The sequence below is a fragment of the Amblyomma mixtum genome, chromosome 1 (genome assembly GCF_055824585.1).
Source record: "Amblyomma mixtum isolate Tamu chromosome 1, ASM5582458v1, whole genome shotgun sequence".
Taxonomy (NCBI): domain Eukaryota; kingdom Metazoa; phylum Arthropoda; class Arachnida; order Ixodida; family Ixodidae; genus Amblyomma; species Amblyomma mixtum.
In genome coordinates this window covers 275,890,527-275,911,006 of record NC_143012.1, presented here as the reverse complement: position 1 = coordinate 275,911,006, position 20,480 = coordinate 275,890,527, and the positions used below count along the sequence as shown (strand labels likewise).

At 46.2% G+C, this 20,480-nt stretch overlaps 1 long non-coding RNA gene across 4 annotated transcripts; it reads right to left on the bottom strand.

Moving 5' to 3' along the window:
* Positions 1–3,886: 3,886 nt before the first annotated feature.
* LOC149371765 (uncharacterized) lies at positions 3,887–20,127 on the bottom strand. 4 transcript variants are annotated; one of them, XR_016286922.1, is made up of 4 exons: positions 20,064–20,118; positions 19,881–19,937; positions 19,312–19,464; positions 3,887–4,067 (listed from the first exon to the last, which is right to left on the bottom strand). It is a non-coding gene; the product is annotated as an uncharacterized LOC149371765 (long non-coding RNA). The 4 variants fall into 4 exon arrangements; XR_016286923.1 differs by lacking the exon at positions 3,887–4,067 and adding an exon at positions 7,962–10,111; XR_016286925.1 differs by lacking the exons at positions 3,887–4,067; positions 20,064–20,118 and adding an exon at positions 18,523–18,703 and having other exon boundaries at positions 19,139–19,464; positions 19,881–20,015.
* Between the last annotated feature and the right edge of the window lie 353 nt (positions 20,128–20,480).

The window sequence follows — 20,480 nt, the reverse complement described above, 5'->3', positions numbered from 1 at the left end:
CCAGGTAACAGATGAATGTTTAGCGTGAAAAAAAATTATGCACTGTTGCCTGCAGTTTTTTTTATTATTATGACATGTGCGTCACATCCTTTTCTGGAATTAGCAAGGCTGTGTGGTTCTCAGGATCGTTCTGCATGAGCAAAGAAGACCAAACAACACAAGTGATGAGTGTGCCATTTTTTCCATGATGCTATGCCAACTATACATATAGCTCAAATTTCGATTCCGCTTCTGAGCAGCTGTTTGTGGAAGGGTTTTAGCAGCTAAGAGGGAGCATGCCTAGAGCGTGCGAAGGTGCGGTACGCGCGCTCCTCTTCGCTCTTATTGCGGTGGCCACATTAATCCCATAGGATCATCGCCTATTGGAATCTCGAAATTGTGTATCATAAGGTGCAGGTGACAAGAATAAAGCGGATGGCAGAAACAAAACCGTCGGAGCCAACGCGCGCAACTGCATCTCGTGTGCCGTCTGCCGCGGCATAGTTTCGTTTTCGCGCGTTATGGTCGTTCGCGCTGGCATCACAGCGGTAATGTAACTGTGCCAACAGCCGCACCAAAAATCACCTATTCTGTAAGCGTGCTCGCTTTGGCGTGGGGGCTTCCCGCCAGAAGTCGCCTAACACAGCGGCGGACAAGCGCCGATAGAGTGTATAGTTTCGCTTTTTCTACCCGGCACTGACATTGCACACGCATTGAACAAATGCCGGAACGGTGTAAACTATCACCGCGAGGCGACTTCCGCGGCATGCGATGCGGAAATTATGCAACAATTGCATTATGTAACAGATACAGGCGATCGATCGAGTTTCAAATATGGGTTTCGATCTCAGCTGGACTGGCTCATGAAAACGTACGTAGCACTGGTAAAACGCAGCAACCGCGAACGTAACAGCGGGGTTCTACTCGAGGTTTGATTTGCAGAAAAAAAAATCAATCCTTCCACTTTTCATTGTGTGGACTATAGAAGCGCCAGCTGCGGAACAACATATAACGCGTACTTCCATCTCGTATCGATATCACCGTTTCGCTGTACCGCACGAAAGCACCACGATCAGTGCTTTTAGTGGCAAAACCTATTGTGCTCGACCTTTCCTCAAACACACGCACTCACGGTGAACTCTCGTTGTTTCGTGCTCGCTTTCTTAACTGAAACTTTCGGTCAAATTCTATTCGAACTGAGGGTGCCAAGAGTGGACACGTGTGTGCGGCACGGTGGTTTTGTAGCCGCGTGCTGCTCTCTTTGAGCAGTCTTATATTTATGTTTGTTGCGAGTAAACTTTTGAGATTTGCGCCAAGACTTTTGAAGATGAAGGCAAGGACCATCACGTTGGAGCCAAATTGTGCGCGCGCCATGAAAAGGATATATATCGTTGCAACGCCAAGCGCCAATGGTTCTGCATAAACTGTTAAGGGTCTGAAAATTTGTTCAAATCATGCCGATTTGAAATTAAGGGTAAGGGGACCGAAAATAGTTCTTGACACAGTGTTCGGAATAAAGAAAGCCCGAACAGAGAGTTTAATTCATTCACTGGTCTTGTCATTCTTACGCGACCGCTCATCAGCACTGGCAGCATTAGCGTCGCCTCATAGATGCCACTCGATCGGCCTCGCACGTTCTAAAATAAACTGGCCCCACGTCGTGACAGGAGCGCAGGGGGGAAAAAAAACTGCAGTGAAGCAGCCGCAAAGACCACACCCACACCAAGCAACGCGCGCATAGTGCAATGGCCTTTCATAGACTATCGGTCCGGGGGCTGTCGAAAACACGATGGCCGCGTGCAGCACGCTGCATTGCCATGCTTCATCATCGGCCAGTACAGGTAAACTGTACGGCCGTTGAATAAGCGTGTACTACCGGCAGTTTTGTCGCACTGAAATACGTGATTTTGACGGGACCGAAGTACCTTTTTGTAAATACCGCAGATTTGAATGAAGCGATTTCCGTGTGTGTACAGTACACACCCCAGACAGCATAAGTACATCCTCAGGACGTCCTGAGGATTAATTTTTGAGGACATTGTGTTGTCCTGAGGACGTCCTCTTCTAATCCTCAAAAGGTCCTCATTTAGTCCTGTTGTCCGGCCTCAGTATGTCCTCAGGACATCCTCAGATTATCTCTGGAGGACTTTCTCAGTCTGTTTTTAGGACATCAGACGATGATGTAGCCCAGGGAATGTGGGTCACTGTTTTCATAATTATTGTAGGCAGTGTGCGCAGTGGTTGTGAAACTGCTTTCTTCGTGCTTCTTGTCTTGTGTTTTAGCAAACAAATTTTGCAAAAGTTTCGCATACTCAACAGGTAACTGGTTCGTTCACCATATTTTTTGGCAGTTACAGGCTATTCTACATGCAACAATGACTATCTCAGTGGAATAGCCAATCCAACAAATTGCCCAAAAATTTGCACACTCCAACCCCATCAGAAGCATGCAGTACATGTGACCAGGTTTGCAAACCAAAATAACTTAAGATATCTCCTGAAGGCACGCAATATTTTCAGTCAGAATGGTTTCCTACATTACATCTCTATTGTACACAAGTATCTTTTAATAAACCTGAAGTTTTTACGAAATGAAAGCCGAGTGCGAGAGATAAAGCTGGTTTCATCTCAGTTCAATGCCACAATATTGTCCTGGGATAGGACGTTTGTAGGACATTTGAGAAATTTTCGTCCTGGATCCAGTCGTTCCGCGAAGTACAAACTGAGGACATCCTTATGAGGATATTTTGCTGTGATGCACTCAAAAAGTATTGAGAATGTCCTGTTCGGGATGAGGACGTTTTGACCATATGAGGACGTCCTCAGGACGTTTGGTGTTGTCTGGGACCCTACATACCTCTCGGGCAATAATGGCCCATAGCAGCTAAGAAAGGTTAGAGCAAGAAAAAAATTAAATCAGACATTAACAAGTGATGCGAATTCAATCAGCCACTGTTCTGTTTGAGGAAAGATAGGTCAGAAACGGTAAGAGAAGACTGTAAATCGAATTTACCAAATATAATTTTTATCATTTAGGGCCCTTTGTTAACAGGCAAAGACCAACATTACACAGTTTGTGCGCCCAAAGCATCACCATGAAAACTGGGTGAAACCCAATTCCTGCTCAAAAATTGCCTTCAAGAGAAATGTAGTTTGCAACAGACTGAAGCTACCGTATAGAAATTGGCAGATGTATTGAACCTGAAAACAATGGATGAACTAGCCACGTGATGTTTTCCATATCATGTTGGATGGCATGAATTACCGTGGAAGAGTTTTCTTTACGCTCTTTCAGAGTGCAGTTTCGGGAGATACCAATTTCACTAACTGCCAGCGAGAGCCAAGCGCTACAGAATCTGCCTCATTTGCAGTGGGTTGGAACCCCAGTAGTGCTAGGATGGTTGCCTCACCTTTTTGAAATACCTACAAAGACCATTCAGTTAAAAGCACCCAGATTAACATTCAGCAAGAGCTTTCCTAGCACTGTCAGTGCTATATGAGGTGGTGGTATAGGCAGAAGCATCCCACATCAAGGGTTGGTGCAATCAGAAAAGGTGCTACCTACCTGTAAAAAAAAAGTTGAAACTGGTCCCTCCTATGCATCGAAAGTACACGTGCAGCACCTACGAACATTCATTACCTGATCTACATTTTCACTGGGCTTCAGTACCCTTCTAGCAGAAGTCTCAAGGCAGCTTGTCAGTGAAATTTCTTTTCCTCATTAACTTTGTGCAGCATTTTCTGCTGCAGGGGCATAAACAGAAAGGCAATATGCGGCTCTGCAGAGGAAACAATGTGGAGGCTGGGTATAGTCTCAACCGACTGTTTTGTAGCATGATTTTTCTATAGGGCCAACCAAGTTGTTAGTAATCTATTCATATGCTTCATTAATCACCGACAAGGCACGTTGGTAGGAATACTTTATTTGGTACAGCAGTTCTGGCAGCAATGGGTATATTGTCATTCTGCTTGTAGGCCAAGGTGCAGCCTTGTGAGCACGTTCTTGAGCCAGTAGCCTGGAACGATGAATAGGTGCCTTGGACCAGAGAATGCTGCGTCATGCAAGGTCGGTTGCTGCAGTCTCCCCCCTAGTGTCAGCCATATGCAGGGTTGGATGCCATGAAAAGAGAAAACAAAAGTGGGCAAGCTCAGAAAAGTAAAGTAAAATGCAACTAATAAACCACCAGGAGAAACCCACAAACAAATGCACACACAAAAAAATGGAATGCATGCAAGAGAGAAAAAGATAAGGACATCTCCCAATTGTGTTCAGGAAAGTAAAAACAGTGCTAAATTCTACACAAACCACAGAAGGACGGACAAGACGGGCGCTGCAGTCTTTCTGTGTGGTTTGTGTAGAATTTAGTGCTGTTTTTACTTTCCTGAACACAATGTCACACCAACTAGCCCAGCAAAAGGTACTGTTAAACATCGCCCAACAGGCTATCGCAGCAGCCTACGCACTCCTGTAGTGGCCTTGTGCATGGACATTTGAAAGATCTTAAAAAAAAAAAAGGATAAAAGCAACATAGTTGAAGATGTGCTGGAAGAACCACACACAAAAAGTAGTGTGCACAGAGCTCAAGAGAGAATGAAAATAGTCAAGACAAACAACGGAAGGTTTTCACTGGGTCAGACCAGTACTAATTAAGAGAATGAAATTATCAGGTTTCAAGTCTTGGCAGTTAAGCTTGGCCAACCCACAACACTGCCGCATTTCCTTTTGCGGCTTCCGACGCTGGCACACAGGAGGTCAAAAGCTCCATATGCTAAACCCAAAACCTTAAAATAGGGGGGACACCAAATTGTTGGTTGGCGTCTTTGTTTCAAATATTGCATTGCCCCAGGGCACATACACATGATACATGCTGCACGATTCATATATGCACTATAAATAATTTATTACCGTGTTACTTATACTGAGCGGTTTCGCTTTCTGAGCGCCGGGGTGTGTTATGACGTCACTCCCAAGAGCAGCAACCCTGGTCACGCGGGCTCCAAAAGTAACAAAGAGACTGCTGCGTCGTCTGCTCTCGTACACATGCTGTACATAGCAGGGCTTTTCGAATTGCCGACCGGTACTACAATATGCTTAACAAAGCCAAGTGGGTGAGGGGCAACGTCGAGTTCTGAAACCAAGCAGCTCACTTGGGACGATCTCAGTCCGAATACGTGATTTCAGCGTTGTATTTAGCTTTGGAACACTCCGCCCATTCCAAAAGGATAAAAGGGTGCAACAATTTCTGGGAGTCTTTTTGGTGATCTCGCGAGTATATTGTGCATTCATAAGCAGATAAAATTTGTTTTGTACAATGCATTTTTAAAATAAATATTTGCTTTCCTTGTGCTTTGCTGCGTATGAAATTAGAGCTAGTTCTCAGCAACGCTCCTGTTCCCGTTGCAGCTTGGATAAGGCCTTGTGATCTAGATGCCAACTGAAAGCAGCATCTGCTTGCATTGGATGAAATGCACCCAGTGCAGTGCATTGCTGCTATCCACATTGCACATAAAATAAGAATCTAATCCCCCTCAAACAAATACCTTTCCGCGTGGTTTACATAGTCGAGTTTCCTTGCGGTGTGCATGGAATAACAAAAATATGCGGACAAAAAGACTAAAATGTAGCAGTTAAATGCATTCCTGAGTTAAATATGCTATCTAGGCGAGCTGAACCATTCAACAAAGAAAATTAAAACTGGGTGTCCAGCAAGGTACTCATTTTGAATTCCCGACGGCCGAAGCGAGAAACATAGTGGCGATTAATGGACAGTTTACATGATCAATTCACAGAAAAAAATTAATGAAGCTACATTGAAAAGAGATTTGCTTCCCTTGTTTGAGAAAGCTCCTTTTACGAAGTCCATCTCTTTATTATAGGTGGCTACACTTTTCTTTATTCTTCCCAGCATTTGATGTTCTCTACCAGGTGCGTGGCAACATCAATTTTTTCATTTTGAAGCAGATAATAGCAATAAAATTCACAGCAAATACAACTGAATATTCTAGAGTAGTTCAGATATCAATACAGATAGTTAAAATTACAATAAAAACATGTTTCCTCAAAATGCAGCAATGAAACGGAATATTCCACACAAATATTTTACTTCTCATAATTTATCACATCCTAATGCTTATTGAGCATCTCAGTGAATGAGGGGAAATCATGTAGAATGGTAAAATTTGCCTAAAGCATAACTGTGTGTAGGGAAAAACCTGACAGCTTGAATTTCCAAGCTGGCAAGTGGAGATGCTCTTGCCACAGTTCGCACTGAAAAGACGTGATGTGGCACACTGCTGAGAAACAAAAGATTACACAAAAAAAAATCAATGAACAGCAGCTCAAGCTACAACGTAAGTGAGAGCTTTAACAAGACTACGTCTTCCACGCTGCCTCGTGACACCTAGAGACAGCTCCAACCGTGGAATGCTGTCCAAGATGCACCATTCTTGATGGGACATGGCCCGCTTAACTCTTGTGTATGGGTTTCACCACATTGGAATCCCTAGCCATAACGGGCCCACAGATGCTGGCACATTTCAATTCGGAATCTGTGCAGCAATTTCGGCAGCTGTTTTCCTTCTCGCCTGACGAAAAGTGCCTCAGTGATCTGGGCTCTTAGATTTGGAAGTTTCTTAAAATTATGCTCACAAGTTTCTGCTCTCCTTTAATGGTTCATAAGAGTGGTGGCCATATGTGCTTTTACAGAAGAAACAAAGAGCACCACTTTGAGAAAATGCTGGAAAATTATCTAAACGAAACACTCCGCATGCTTTCAGGGGATTCATAAACTGCTCATTGTACTGCCAGAGATTATTTCAGGTTTTCAAAGGCCAAAGGCTGATTTTTCGATCAGTGAAAAGTACTGCCGTTTCCTGCCTTTCCAATGAAGGCACCCTGTGCTCACACTGGCATCCCTTTCGACAGCAGCAATGCCATGAGACAAGCACCAAGAGATTTCCATAAAAAATATCAGCTTTTAATGATCTCATTACAGCTAGAACCAGAGAGAAACTAGCCTCTGTTTGTTTCTGCAATGGCCTACAAGATTGACGAGGCCTGAGAGCAAGATTTTCAGATTGATTTTGATGCCACGCTAGGGTGGCGTGGCTCCTTGCATGAGTACACTGAAAGTGCATGAATTCTGCACATTGCTATGACTACGGCTTATTCCACAGAAAATACTTTTGAATGCAGCTATGCCTATCCATATGCACCAGCCCAAATTTACTCTCGAGTCGGGGAACCTGTACAGAATGAACAAGTATATACAACGCTCACATCATGGACGACAAGAAAAAGACACCCAAAACAGACAGGCTGCCATGCCTCACACGTTAGAAGCAAAAATATGCCACACCAATGAGAACAGACCGTGTGCTGGGCACTCAAAGTACCGCTGAAACTTGCGGCAGACCACTGCGTTAATTTCAGTCAGTCCTTCACACCCTGTAAAGCCATCACAGCCCTTCAGAGAAATATAGCAGAACCTTGCTATTCTGTTCTTGGTTCATGTAATCTGCCGTATACAAACCCAAAAATTATGCGTGTTACACTATTTTTCTTCACAATATAAATCCTGGATAACTTTCTGAAACGATTCCCCGGTGTACATGTCCATAATTTCGTCAAATTCTGACGGCATGGTGCATTCATTGACTAAGAAGAAATGCCAGCCAAGCTAGTCATCATTTTTCGATACTTTGCCCAAATGCACCTGAGCACTGCGGAGAAGGCTATGAAAAAAAGCAAGGAGACAAAGCATCTTAACTCTTTCCTTACCACGCCACTGTGCTTCGATCACCGGTGATCGAAAAATTCGAAGCGCTACGGCAGCGCGACCGCGGCCGCTACGGACTTGCTGAGTCATTCGGTTTGTTGTTGACACATTAAACTTCAACTTCCTGTTTAGTTTATATTTTTGCCAAATGCGGCAATTTTTGAGACGCGCTTGAAGTTGGGTGTGCGGCGTCGGGCACTCCGAACAAGCCGTCATCATCGGGAATGGCGCTCGCTCGAAAAAACCCCGTTCCACTCAATTCCGCTGCGTTTGCACCACCTATTTTTGATGTATCGATTAGCACAGACCCTGACGACGATGCTGTATCATCAGGTATTGTTTCGAAGCCCAAACTGGGCAACGAGAGCCCAGAACGCTCGCCTGTGCGTTCAGATTCCTCGTTCCGGTCTGTTTGTGCGAACCGAAGCTCCTCATTGTAGCCGTTACGGTGATGTGGCGCCATCTAAGTTGTTCTCCAGAGACTACAGTTTCGGTTTCTGCGTAGAGAGCAATTTTCCCACGACGGGCGAATTTTTGAAACGCCCTTGAAGCGGAGGGTACGGCGCGGACGCTCCGTGCATGGCGTCGGGCGCGCAGACGGCGCGCGCTCGGAAAAACCTTGCTGCGCGCAATTCTACTGCGTTGACTGCAATTATTATCTATGCTACGAGTAGTAGAGTCTCTGGTGACGATGTTGCATTGTCGGATTTTGGTTCAGACGCTGTAACTGCGCAAACCGATCCCGGAACGTTGGCCTGATAGTTTCGCTTTCTTTTTCCTGTCCGCTTGTGCGGGCGCATCTGGTTTGTTGTTCAGACGGTTAGTTCCATTTTCGGCCTAGTTGGTAATTTCCCCGCCAGTCGTGCATTTTTGAAGTGCCCCTGGAGCATAGGCTTATTGCGACATAATACGCGGTGAGGATGGCGTCGCGTCGAGGTCGGGCGCTTCGCGCGCTCGGAAGAGTCCCGGTGCACTTGATTCTCCAGCCTCTGCAGCTGATTTTCAAGATCCTCCGAGCAGCAGTGACTCGGACGAAGATGTTGTAACGTCGGATTTCGATTCTGCAGCTACATCGCAGCTATACTTATCGCATACTATATATCGCAATATCACATCTATACTTGTTGTGTTTTATATTTTTGTTTGAATTTTTGACGTAAATTAAATAAGTTTTGATTTGTATTTTTTAAACCACGCTTACCAAGCTTTCGTTTGGCGCATAACATTACCTTCCAATTTTTTTTTGTTGGACTGTAAAAATCATATAAAGGGCACTCTCAAACGAGCCTTTTCAAGAGGCATGAAGGAAAAAAATTCTAGCTCGAAAACTATTCAAGTTATAATTTTCAAACTTTAATGCCATGTTTTAGAAAGAATTTGAATTGTTTTGTAGTTTCTAGAATTTTTTTAGTACAAGTGTTTGGAAAGTTATTGTCATATAAACACAAAACTTTTCTTCTTTTTTACTTTTTGTTGTGTTTACTGATTTTTTTTTCACAGCATTTCAAGCAGAATATGTGTTCAAATAAATTTCATTATAAAGCGCATTCTATCTGAATTATTGTTATGCATTTTATATAATTTTATCTATCACACCTTTTCTAAAAAAAAATTTTGTCTGAGACATGTGAAAAATGGTCGTTTTTCCCGTGGTAAGGAAAGAGTTAAGAGCAGCGGCGGCTCCTTGCAATGGGACAAAGTATCAAAACGCCAAGGAATAGTTGATGGACTGGACGTGCCATGAAGCTCCAGCCCCATGAAAAACGAAAATATGGGAACTTGCAAGCGCTAGAAAAAGAGCTTTCCAAAATTTGTGCCAGCACACACACACACACAAAACTTTTAATGAAGTGAAAGTGCCAATAAATGCCAGGGATTAGGAAATGGCGCAAAACCTGGACATGGAGACAATCATGTGCAGACCAGCAATCAAATTTTTCAAAGCTCCTAATTCAAGCTTCTTGCATAAAACAGCACTTGCAACATCCAAGAAAAAAAAATAATAAAAGAAGGAGACAAAAAAAAGGGGGGGAGGGGGGAAGGTGGCAAAAAAATTTGCAGACACCATCGCGTCAGGATTTAGCATTCATTGAAAAGCAGAGTGGAATCACCTTGAAATCAGTGGGTGGCCAAGCAGCTGCCTAGGGAATTTCTCAGTGCCCTTAAGTTCTTACGCAAACAATGACACACCACCCAGCTTGCCATATGTGACAATGCCCATGGGAAAAATGAATATTACACACCACACAGCATGTGGAGAGGAGGGAATGGCCACGAGCATTTTGGAACAGTCTTTGCCGCAAGCCAAAATTCCATTAGGAGCAGTTTTCCAGTTTTGTAGCAGGTGACCAATACTGAGAGAAGGTAAAGATACGGATATGCCAAAGTTTAAAAAACTACTGGCTGCACAGTTTTTTTAAAATGCATATTATTTAAAAGGAAAGTTCATGAGTGCTTTAATGCATACGCCACACTGACATATTAAGACATGTTGCTGACATGCCTAGCCTACTTGCAGCTTCTTGACGCATCTGGAAAGAGAGAACTCTTCCCTCCCATTGTAAGGAAAGCGGGGTGCCAGCCTGTCCCCACCACACCCGAGGCTCGTCACTAACCTGTTTGCAGGTGCTGGTGTACGAGCAGCCCATAGGTCGGCACACTCACTCATGAGTGCACTCATATCGCCTCACTCACACTCACGTCTGTGAGTGTGAGTGTGAGTGAGTGGTCGTGAGTGCGAGTGGACGTGAGTGTGAGTGCGAGTGAGTGGATATGAGTGTCGGTAACCAAGAGTGTGAGTGCGAGTGAGGGGATGTGAGTGTGGGTGGTCTGAGTGTGAGTGCGAGTGAGTGGTCGTGAGTGCGAGTGGACGTGAGTGCGAGTGAGTGGATGTGAGTGGGGGTGGTCATAAGTGTGAGTGTGAGTGGACATGAGTGCGAATGCGATTGAGTGGATGTGAGCGTGAGTAGAGGTGAGTGGGTATGATTGATGAGTGGATGTGAGTGGGCGTGAGTGGCAATGAGTGGTTGTGAGTGGATATGAGTGACAATGAGTGGTTGTGAGTGGCAATGAGTGGATGTGAGTGGCAATGAGTGGATGTGAGTGGTGGGTGGAAGCGACAGCGAAGTCGGTCGCCCATGTTTCGTGACGCTGATACCCGCTTAGCTATTTTCATGTTGTTGACAGCTGCGGGGAAGAAAATATTCACTACTGAAGGCGCTCGAGGCAGCATAAGGCATCATGCCGGTGTCTGGACAACCGAAGGAAAGGATTCCGCTGGCACGGGAACGGCAATCTTTCGTTGCTTTTGTAGTTCACCGTTGGCACGGGCGCAGGCCCTTCGCGGATGCAATGAGCCGCTACAAGTTTTTTGAGACCCTTTATCGAATTTCGCGTTGCTAGTCCTGAAAATATAGATATATGTCTCTTGCCACGCTCCCCGCATGGCTCGATCTCGTATACATATGAGTTAAAATGCTTACTGCTGAAACAACGACTGTCCGCTGCTCGGCAATAACTACCGTAAGTTGGGACCTCGGGTGCTGCAGTGGACTTCGGTTTTTTTTCTTTGCCCAGGTGTGCGCATTGCAGAGCTCTCGTCTGGCCGTAATTTGTTGATAGGCTCTAACCCATGCGGTAACCCGACCTCCTTTATCCCAGGTCTTGAACTGCACAAACCCGGCTCAAGCCCGGAAACGACGCGAAAACCAAGTGCGCTTTTCGGTAACGCCAGAGGATTCTTGTTTCTATCATGTACTTAAAGAGCCCAGCGTCGGAAATCAAGCATGTGGCTTTTATAATTTTTTTTTTTGTGTGTGCATAGCATCAGGCTTGGTAATATCTTTGACGCCCAAGGAGATATCCAAAACGGCAATATTTTATGTTTTAATTTGCGCCAGAAATTATTGTTTCGTGCTGATAGTGGTAGTGAAGTTCGCGGTCCTGTGCATTGTTTGTCGCGTCCGGGTTCGCGATAAAGGAATGTCCACTGAGTTTTTTTTTTCTGCCCTCCGCACAACTGCAGGGAGGGGGATGAATCACATTGGCTGCCCAGCGGTATAAGGGGAGCGGGATAGCGACGGATTCCGATAATAAGGGAAAGGTCAAACACCCTCCGGGAACATATACGCCATGTCGCATCCAACTGTGCACGTTCTTGCGGAAAGGCGGATCCTCGTCGTGTAGCTTTTGTCCCATGTCTATATGGCAGCACGCGTTGACAACTTGAGGCGCGGTCAACAGGACATTGCCACGCTAGCTACAGGCTTGAAGACAGTTTGTAAGTGACGGTACTCAACAGATGGGCCTTGAGGTGACTTTCCCCGAACCTGAGTTTACCAGAGGTTGAAACAACCTGCACCGTGGGAAATCGAGAATGTTTGCGGAGCTCGCGGGACGAAGGGAGAAACCTCCGAAATCTTGATGGTGGAAAATGTACATATTTGGGCAGTGTTTGTGGAGGTGAGTTATCTTTTTTCCAAAATAACTGATTGGCTGTGTCGATCCTTGGCTGTGTTGTCCTTTTACAGTTGTTGATTGGCGACGTTTTCCTTTCCCCAATGATTTATTGGGTTGATGTTTGTGGAGTTACCTGATTGGTTACTGTCTCCACCGACGGCAGGGTCATACGGTTTAAAATCAAGTGTTTGGGCGGGACCGAGGGCTGGTTTCGTCACGTAAAGCTACTGGTCAGTCAAATGTAAACAAGTTTTCTCCTTGCTTGTATCTTTCTTTGTTTTATTAATTGGTAATAAAAAGTTAATCTCTCCAGAAGTGTCCTCTGGCAACGTGATCGAGCAATATCGAATCTGCAAGACGTCAAGCACCCTTCAATAATCATCATCAACGTAATTTACCTCTACAAGATTGAGAGGGAAACTCAACTGTGATGAAACGTTTCGGCGATTTTCGGCAGTGGATATGAGGTGGCAACCAAATAGCCGGACCTTTTTTTGATTGGTTGGACGTACAGGTCGAAATTAATTTTTATGTACTCGGGAAAGGGATAAAAAATAGAATGTGCCTGAGTATTGTCACCGTTTCACTCGAGAAAAAAAAATAAAGAAGAAAAGCAGTACACGCGACTGAAAGTTAATAAGAATCAAGCTAGGACGACAGTTTTCGTTTCGCTTAAAGGTATCGTGCAAGCGAGTGCTGCTAAGGCACTGAAGAAAAAACATACGACGCCACAGCCGAAAATGTGACCAGAAGAGAACAGAAAACTGAGGGCGGCGGGCGGAAGGGGGGCCAGGAACTTTTCACAAACAGTTCGAAGGGTGCCGACATATGCGACTCTGGACTGTGCTCGCAGCACAGGAAAAAGTTGAATATTAAGCTCCTCCACGCTCTTCCCGTAGTCCAAAAAAACATGTTTTTTCTTTGGTCATGAATAGGCTCCCGTCAGCGTCATGTAAGCAGAACTACGCCGGTGGCAATATGAGCAGGTGGGGGCTGCCCTGGCAAGTCAACAACTCAAAAGAAAACATTCGACAGAAGTCTGTCTTGTTAGGGTGCTGGCAGAAGGGGTGCTGGCAACGCACAAACCGACCAGCTCTATTGGTCACCTTCTCCCCCGCCCAAAAAACCGGCAGCCCAGAGAAAAGGCCCAGGGCGTCGTGTACAAAATTCCGTGTTCCGTCTGCCCGGCTTCGTACATAGGGGAAACGAAGAACTTCGCGGAAAGGATGAGCCAACACAAAGCGGACGTCCGTCACATGAATCGTCAACGCAGCGCTGTGGCCGAACACTGCGAAGGGTGTGACCATCCAATTGACTTCGACAGCACCATTGTATTGGAAACGGAAGCTAACCCACGTAGGAGGCTTCTACTCGAGTCGTGGCACATTCAGCAAACACGAGAGAATGTTAATCGTTCCCTGGGGACTCTCCCCTCATCCTATGTCCATGGGCTGCGGCCATTGACCCGGAGGTCCTCCACGCAGGGGCTTAAAAAGCCAAGCTGCGCTCGCCCGTAGTCACACCGTGAAGAAGGGGCCGAGCCGGTCCCGAAACGTCGCGTTTTTTCTGTATTTTACTTGGTTGGCGTCACTTACCTTCTCCTAACAAGTCAACAACTGCATACAAGCTTCCGCTGCATGTTGCGAGGCTTGGTTCTCATTTGTGCCGCCTAATCTTCGGCATTTGGCGAGTGAAACCGAAATGAGCTCGTGAAATGCGATTTTGTTCATTTTTCGTGTACAGCAAGGGCATTAACTTCTGTTGGCACGCACCGATTTCAGCAATCTTGCCCTAACTGATATCTGCATGGACAGCATGAGGCATCATTTGACGCAGATACTACGATTTCCACCAAGAACTTCTGGATGGCGCTTTTTCCCAGTAAACTCATATCATTTCAGATTGGCTCAAATTGGCTAACAAGTTAGCTGCATATGCATTCTTCCGAGAACGACGTTGGAGAATAATCGGGTGCAAAGTAAGCACCCCCTATTACCACGCGGATGCGCATGTGGTCTCCGCATGCACTGGCCTCAAAAACACCGCGTTGGTTTGTAAAACTTCCTTCAGACAGGGATTATGGGCAATACAGAAAACGTACTGCCTGCAGATATGTACAGTACACATATCGGTCACACATAGTAAGCTTAGTAGGTTTTGTAAATGGATTGATAATGGCAACCTCCCCTAGCATCGTTATTACGCGGGGAAATCCTCTACTTGCGACCCATTCCAGCCATTTTCCTTTGCGTGAGGAAATCACTCGATCTTTTGAAAAACACGCTCCATTTTCCATGCCGCGAAAAGTATTCATAATCGTCACTTGACTCCAATGAGTTGATGCAGAGTCACGGACACGTCATTGCCAAGGAAGACCAAATCTTGGTAATTAGACACCATCCAAGAATATTGTCAAGGCAAACTCATTATTATTACTTGCACACCGTCATAGGCACACGCACAAGGGAAGGAGGTGCGCCCCCCCCCCCCCCCCCTCCCCTTCCCCCCAAATAGCCAAGTCTGCCGCATACATTTAATCTGTCGGACCTATTCGGTCGTTGTTTACAGTGCAGTGCTACCGCCAAGCAGGTTTTTGAACGGCCAAAGACCTCTGATGTTGCGTTTTAAGAACTGTTTACTTGCCAGGTCATTTTGGAGGCAATCTTTTCAGTTTCTTTTTTGCTGTGACAGTAACTAAAAAACAAATCTGTCATAGTTTCTGTGGTCTAGAGAGAACGGAAATTACTCCGGAAGCGCGATGCTACATCAATGCTTCAGCGACGCAATGACTGCCTTCCTCTGCCGGTACTCACGTGGTGAACAAGGGAGGGAAAGCCTCAGGGTGTTTGCGAACGTTTCAACAAGAGGACTGTCTTCGTCTGGGTGGAGACAAGACCTCTTGTGGAGACGCTGGAAATATTGTGAATCTTGCCCCTCACTTGTTCACATTTTGAGCGTCAAAAAAATCAGCCGCGCTATATCCTCTCTATACCCTATATTCCTCTGCCGATGTTACAGATTAAAATAAAAAACTACACCTCTATAATATCCTGTATATTTAGCAATTCTATCACACGGAAATAAATGTTTTATAATCATTCCTCATATTTGCTCTCCGTTTTGGCGGCAGGGGCCTAGGTGAGAGGTGGTTGGGGTGGGGGGCGGGGAGGAGGGGGGGGGGGGGCACTGCGCTAAAACTTTGCTCATTCTCATGGAGAACCCTGCGCACGCCTATGGACACTGTTCAAAAACTTGTCTAAGCATCTCAGCTGCTGACGCTATACAGGCAATCATCGTCTCAGCAGCAAGCGCAGGAGCACAGGTGCATAGCATTCGGTGCATGGAATATGCGTGATGAGTGACTACTTTCCTCGAGCATCGAAACTGTGCAAATTGGCCAAATAGCCCGACAAAGCCTGGGCAGCTCACCACCACATCTTTGCGACTGAGGATAATTTTGGGGGAGCTACGAGGGCAGTCGCCGCGCCAGTAAATCTCTCATCCCCTCCGTTGTCAGCAAACAAGGAAACAGTACACTGAACGTAAATGCGAGTGAGCGGACATGAGTATGAGTGTGAGTGGAAATGAGTGTGAGTGAGTGGTTGTGAGTGCGAGTGGTCATGAGTGCGAGTGAGTGGTTGTGAGTGGACATGAGTGCGAGTGAGTGGTTGTGAGTTTGAGTTGTCATGAGTGCGAGTGTGAGTGAGTGGCTGTGAGTGGACATGAGTGTGAGTGCGTGTGAGTGGTTGTGAGTGCGAGTGGTCATGAGTGTGAGTGTGAGTGAGGGGTTGTGAGTGTGAGTGGACATGAGTGTGATTGCGAGTGAGTGGTTGTGAGTGCGAGTGGTCATGAGTGCGAGTTTGAGTGAGTGGTTGTGAGTGGTCATGAGTGCGAGTGTGAGTGAGTGGTTGCGAGTGTGAATGGACATGAGTGTGAGTGTGTGTGAGTAGTAGTGAGTGCGAGTGGTAATGAGTGTGAGTGTGAGTGAGCCACCGCTCATGGTGCCGAGGTATGGAGCAGCCACGACCCTAGCCATGCAGACGTGCCACTGCTATAGCTACTGCTTATCACTGTCACATTCAGTTTCAGTTTTCCTCCATGCGCCGCACCTACCACTGCTGCGTTGCCGGCTGATCTGCGCCACTGTGCAGCTGTGGTCCAGCCCCTTCTCATTGCGTTCTCATATTACCAACGCTGTCATGGATAGCCTGCTTCCCAAATTAAATAAGCTGCAGTGTGTCACATCACGGCGAAGCTCTCAGTATTGACAGCTACGCTGCCTGTAAAGGGCTCTTTGCAGATGTTCTGCAGCAGGATGGCAGTGTCATCATCCCCATCAGCCTGACTACGCCCACTGCAGGGCAGAGGCCTCTCCCATGTCTCCCTCCTACTAACCCTGTCCTTCGCCAGTTGCGGCCACAGTATTCCCCGCAAATTTCCTATCTCATCCGCCCATTTAACTTTCTGCCGCCCCCTGCTACGATTGCCTTCTTTAAGGACCCTTAAGGACCAGCGGTTATTTTGCCTTCGGATTACATACACTGCTCAAGCCACATTCGAGGCTGAACGGTAGCTATGCAGTTAAAAGGTTTCGAGTGCACATTTTAAAAAATTGATCAGGAATCATTTTTTACCAGGTAAGTGGATATATTCAGGCCGCTTTCAGTTTGGGCATATTGCCGCTTTGCACATAGTTTTTCTGCAGTGCAACGAGGTACGCCTTAATGAGGTTTCACTGTACTTATGAGTAGTAAGGTTGCTGAATTTGATGCGTCTCAACGTGAAATCTGAACTGACTGATACACCTCCTGCAGTGAGGCCCATGACCCAAGTGTAAAGGTGAAGTTCTGATCTACTGCTATGCGATGCATTCAGAACAGGTGCTGCCCTTGATGGCCTCACAGATAACTTTGACAACAATGGCAACACAGACATCAAAATTTGCTCTCCACCATTGGTGCCACGTTTGCTGCTGCTCTAATGTCATTTTCTACAGTGGCCCACTCACAACTCACCTCAATCCTGACGGCGGTGCCAAACCAGCAAACAACCTATAAGTGGTACTGTGCGGATGGATCTTATGGCCATGCCACTGCTCTAATTACATCACACCACTTTCTCTCACTCCCATGGCGACATTCCGAGCAAAGGTGGGGGAAGGAGGAAGTTGGAGCACCACAAAAGCCAAATGTACAACAGGGACACAATGCAGTGGCCTCGCTCAAAGCTCTAGCCCAGAGCTCAAACAGCACAGGCATGTCTGGCTGAGCTTACAACTTCTGTCACACCCAAGTTGACAGCTCACCAGCCACACACACCGCAACAATCACACACGCCAACAGTGCAAGATCTGGCGATATGATGTTAAGCCATCTGTGCTTTAACCAACCCGAAATTCTTACCACTCAGTCCAGTAGATGACCTCTGTTCTCTCCGGCGATACACCCAGCCATTATTGTTCACAGCTATGGTAAATTATCATTTTAACCTCAACCTCTCAGATTCCCTCATCAAGAGGCATGAGGGCAATTGATTACTGTTTGGTTCTTCGGACCAAGAGGCATTAAGGAATAACTACAATTTCTGGGTAAACACTCCCTGAAGGGGCCACAGAAAATCCTCCACCAAAGCTGCAAATTATACTGTTTGAACAGAAACTACTTTTTGTTGTTTATTTATCAGTTTATCTGTACCTCAATGGCCCAAAGGCAGCATTACATAAGGGGTGGGCTGACATGTAACCTCCTGCCACAGAATTTTTCACAAAAAGCAAACTGAAGAGCTACACTGCCCATCCCCATCCTTGAGGCTTTTTTTCCTCTCATAATTCCTACTGCACTGGAAGCCCTACGTTCGTGCTTGAACCTGAACGCCACACACCCATAGGTGTGCCGCACACATATTTTATCAGCATAGCGCCACGTAAGATCATGACAATGCCGCATTTGAGGTCAAGAGGTGCAAGTACACAAAACAGTAGGAACGAAACGAAAACACTAATGCTGTGTGAGTCATCCCTGTGCTCTATCTTTTGGCTGCCTCAAAAAGTGAAACTACAACAAATATCGGCTTTTACTTGTGGGGGAAAAAAAAGACAAACATAGAAGGAACAACACAAACAACGCCTCGTCCTTGTCTTCCCATGTGTTCTTCAAATATGGGAACTACTCCCTCGTTCAGCTACCTGGCCTACCTACATTCGCCTATGGCTTCTCGCCTCTGCTTATCGCTAGGGGCACAAACGTTCCCGGTTTCACAGCAGGAGGCCCACTTTCAAAATTATAATTTGCTAGACCCATAACAGCCGAGTTGCTTTGTTTACTATACAGGCAGGCTTTGTTCACCTGGGGTCTGCAGGTGAAAGCCATGTTGAGAGTTAATGTTCCCACGTTTTCTTTGTTTTTTCTTTCTACTTGACAGCCAGGGCGAAAAACTGCCACTCACCCGTGCAAAGCAAATGGCCACATAATCATCATTACCACAATGACCTGTCACAAGGGAGTAATTACTCATTGGCATCCACCCGAGCGCAGCCATACGGCTACAAAGGAAAGCTATACAGCTTTCTCAGAAACTTCGTAGTTAAAGAAAAATTCGTCCTACTCCACCTTGGGGGATTCCCCTAAACATTTGACCAACACTGTTCCCACTTCGAGTTATTGATCAATTCGATCTCGCCCTACCATAAGCTTGCCGTCCTGGTTAGCTCAATTGGTAGAGTGACTGCTCCGGTGTAGCGGTGGTCCTGGGTTCGAACCCCGGACCAGGACGAATTTTTCTTTAACTACGAAGTTTCTGAGAAAGCTGTATAGCTTTCCTTTGTAGCCGTATGGCTGCGCTCGGGTGGATGCCAATGAGTAATTACTCCCTTATTACAAATCTACTCCACCTTGGGGGATTCCCCTAAACATTTGACCAATGACCTGTCACACACTGCAACAGTGCCTTGTGAGCTTTATGCAACTCACAAGCTTCCAAAATATCAAAGGACATCACGTTAGCTACGTGGGTCCAAGCACCTTCCCCGTGTAATACCGAAGCTCAGTGCAGGTGGCACAGCACTAGTTTTAAAATTCACAGGAGGTGGAGAGCTCACCTAGTGGCGCCTTAAAGCCTTTGCTGCTTCCGCATTCTATCGTCCCATTTTGTTCAGCCTCTGCGCCAGCAAGAGAACGCCGGACTCGATGCAGGAATCGGGAAGGTCCGTGCCTACAAGTAAACTGCATTTCGGTTTTTCAAGTGCCGTTTTCTGAAATGAAAATAAATTTAAAAGAACATGTTTACGCGCTGCAGACACCAAAGCGTAATCGTTTATCTCGCCGCAATTAGTGCCCCTGTTTCGGAAAGCGGCTCGTATGGATAAACAGCAACACAACTGTAAAATGAACCATTAAATCAGTAATCTATACACTTTTCTATTAGCAGGGGCACAAAAATCGGACCGCGCACAAAACTCACCGCATAAACGGTTAGTTCAACTGGACTGTTGTCAAAAGTTTCCCGCCTTTTTTTCGGGCGCACGCTAAACATGCCTGTTTTACATGACCAAAAGTTACGTTGGGCCGGGCTGACAAAAGGTACAAAAACATACGCAGCGCATATTCTCTTCTGTCGAACTGCACTGAGCTTTTGAGCAGAACTCAGGATAAAACAGACGAGTCTCACCTTTAGGGCCTTTGTGTCCACTGCCGGGCAAGCGGGCTCAGTGCTAGTCCTGGTGATCTGCAAACACAAAATATTCGGGCGCAAGGAAGTTCAAAATGAAATGCCGAATGCATTATAACGGGCAATCACTCAATACATACAGTATACATACCAAAAGACAGGAAGAACAGAGAAATTGCTCACGGGCAACACGAGCGCGCGTACCTCCCACCGTCCAGCCATTCTCCTACTGCAAGCAATGCTTGGCTCGGCTGTAGCTCGGCTCAAACATGACAAAAACAACAAAAAAATGGCCGGACGTGGCGTCAGTTTTCAAACCGGATGCGACGTCACGGGTGAAAATAACGCTTGCGTTATTGCGACCGGGTCGCAGGAGACACTTCCGGTGAGAATAACGGAAATCCAAGCCAAAGCGTTATTGCTACCCGGTGGAAATAACGAAAAGCCGGCCCAAAGCGTTATTTTCACCCATGGATTGCCTTGGCTTCGTTTATTGTTGGCGGACGGGATTTGAGCCGCCGTTTTTGCATCGTTTGCTTGTTTGATCCGCCTCTGTCAACGCGTGGACGTGTGATTTCGGGGTTGCGCTTGGATTTTAGG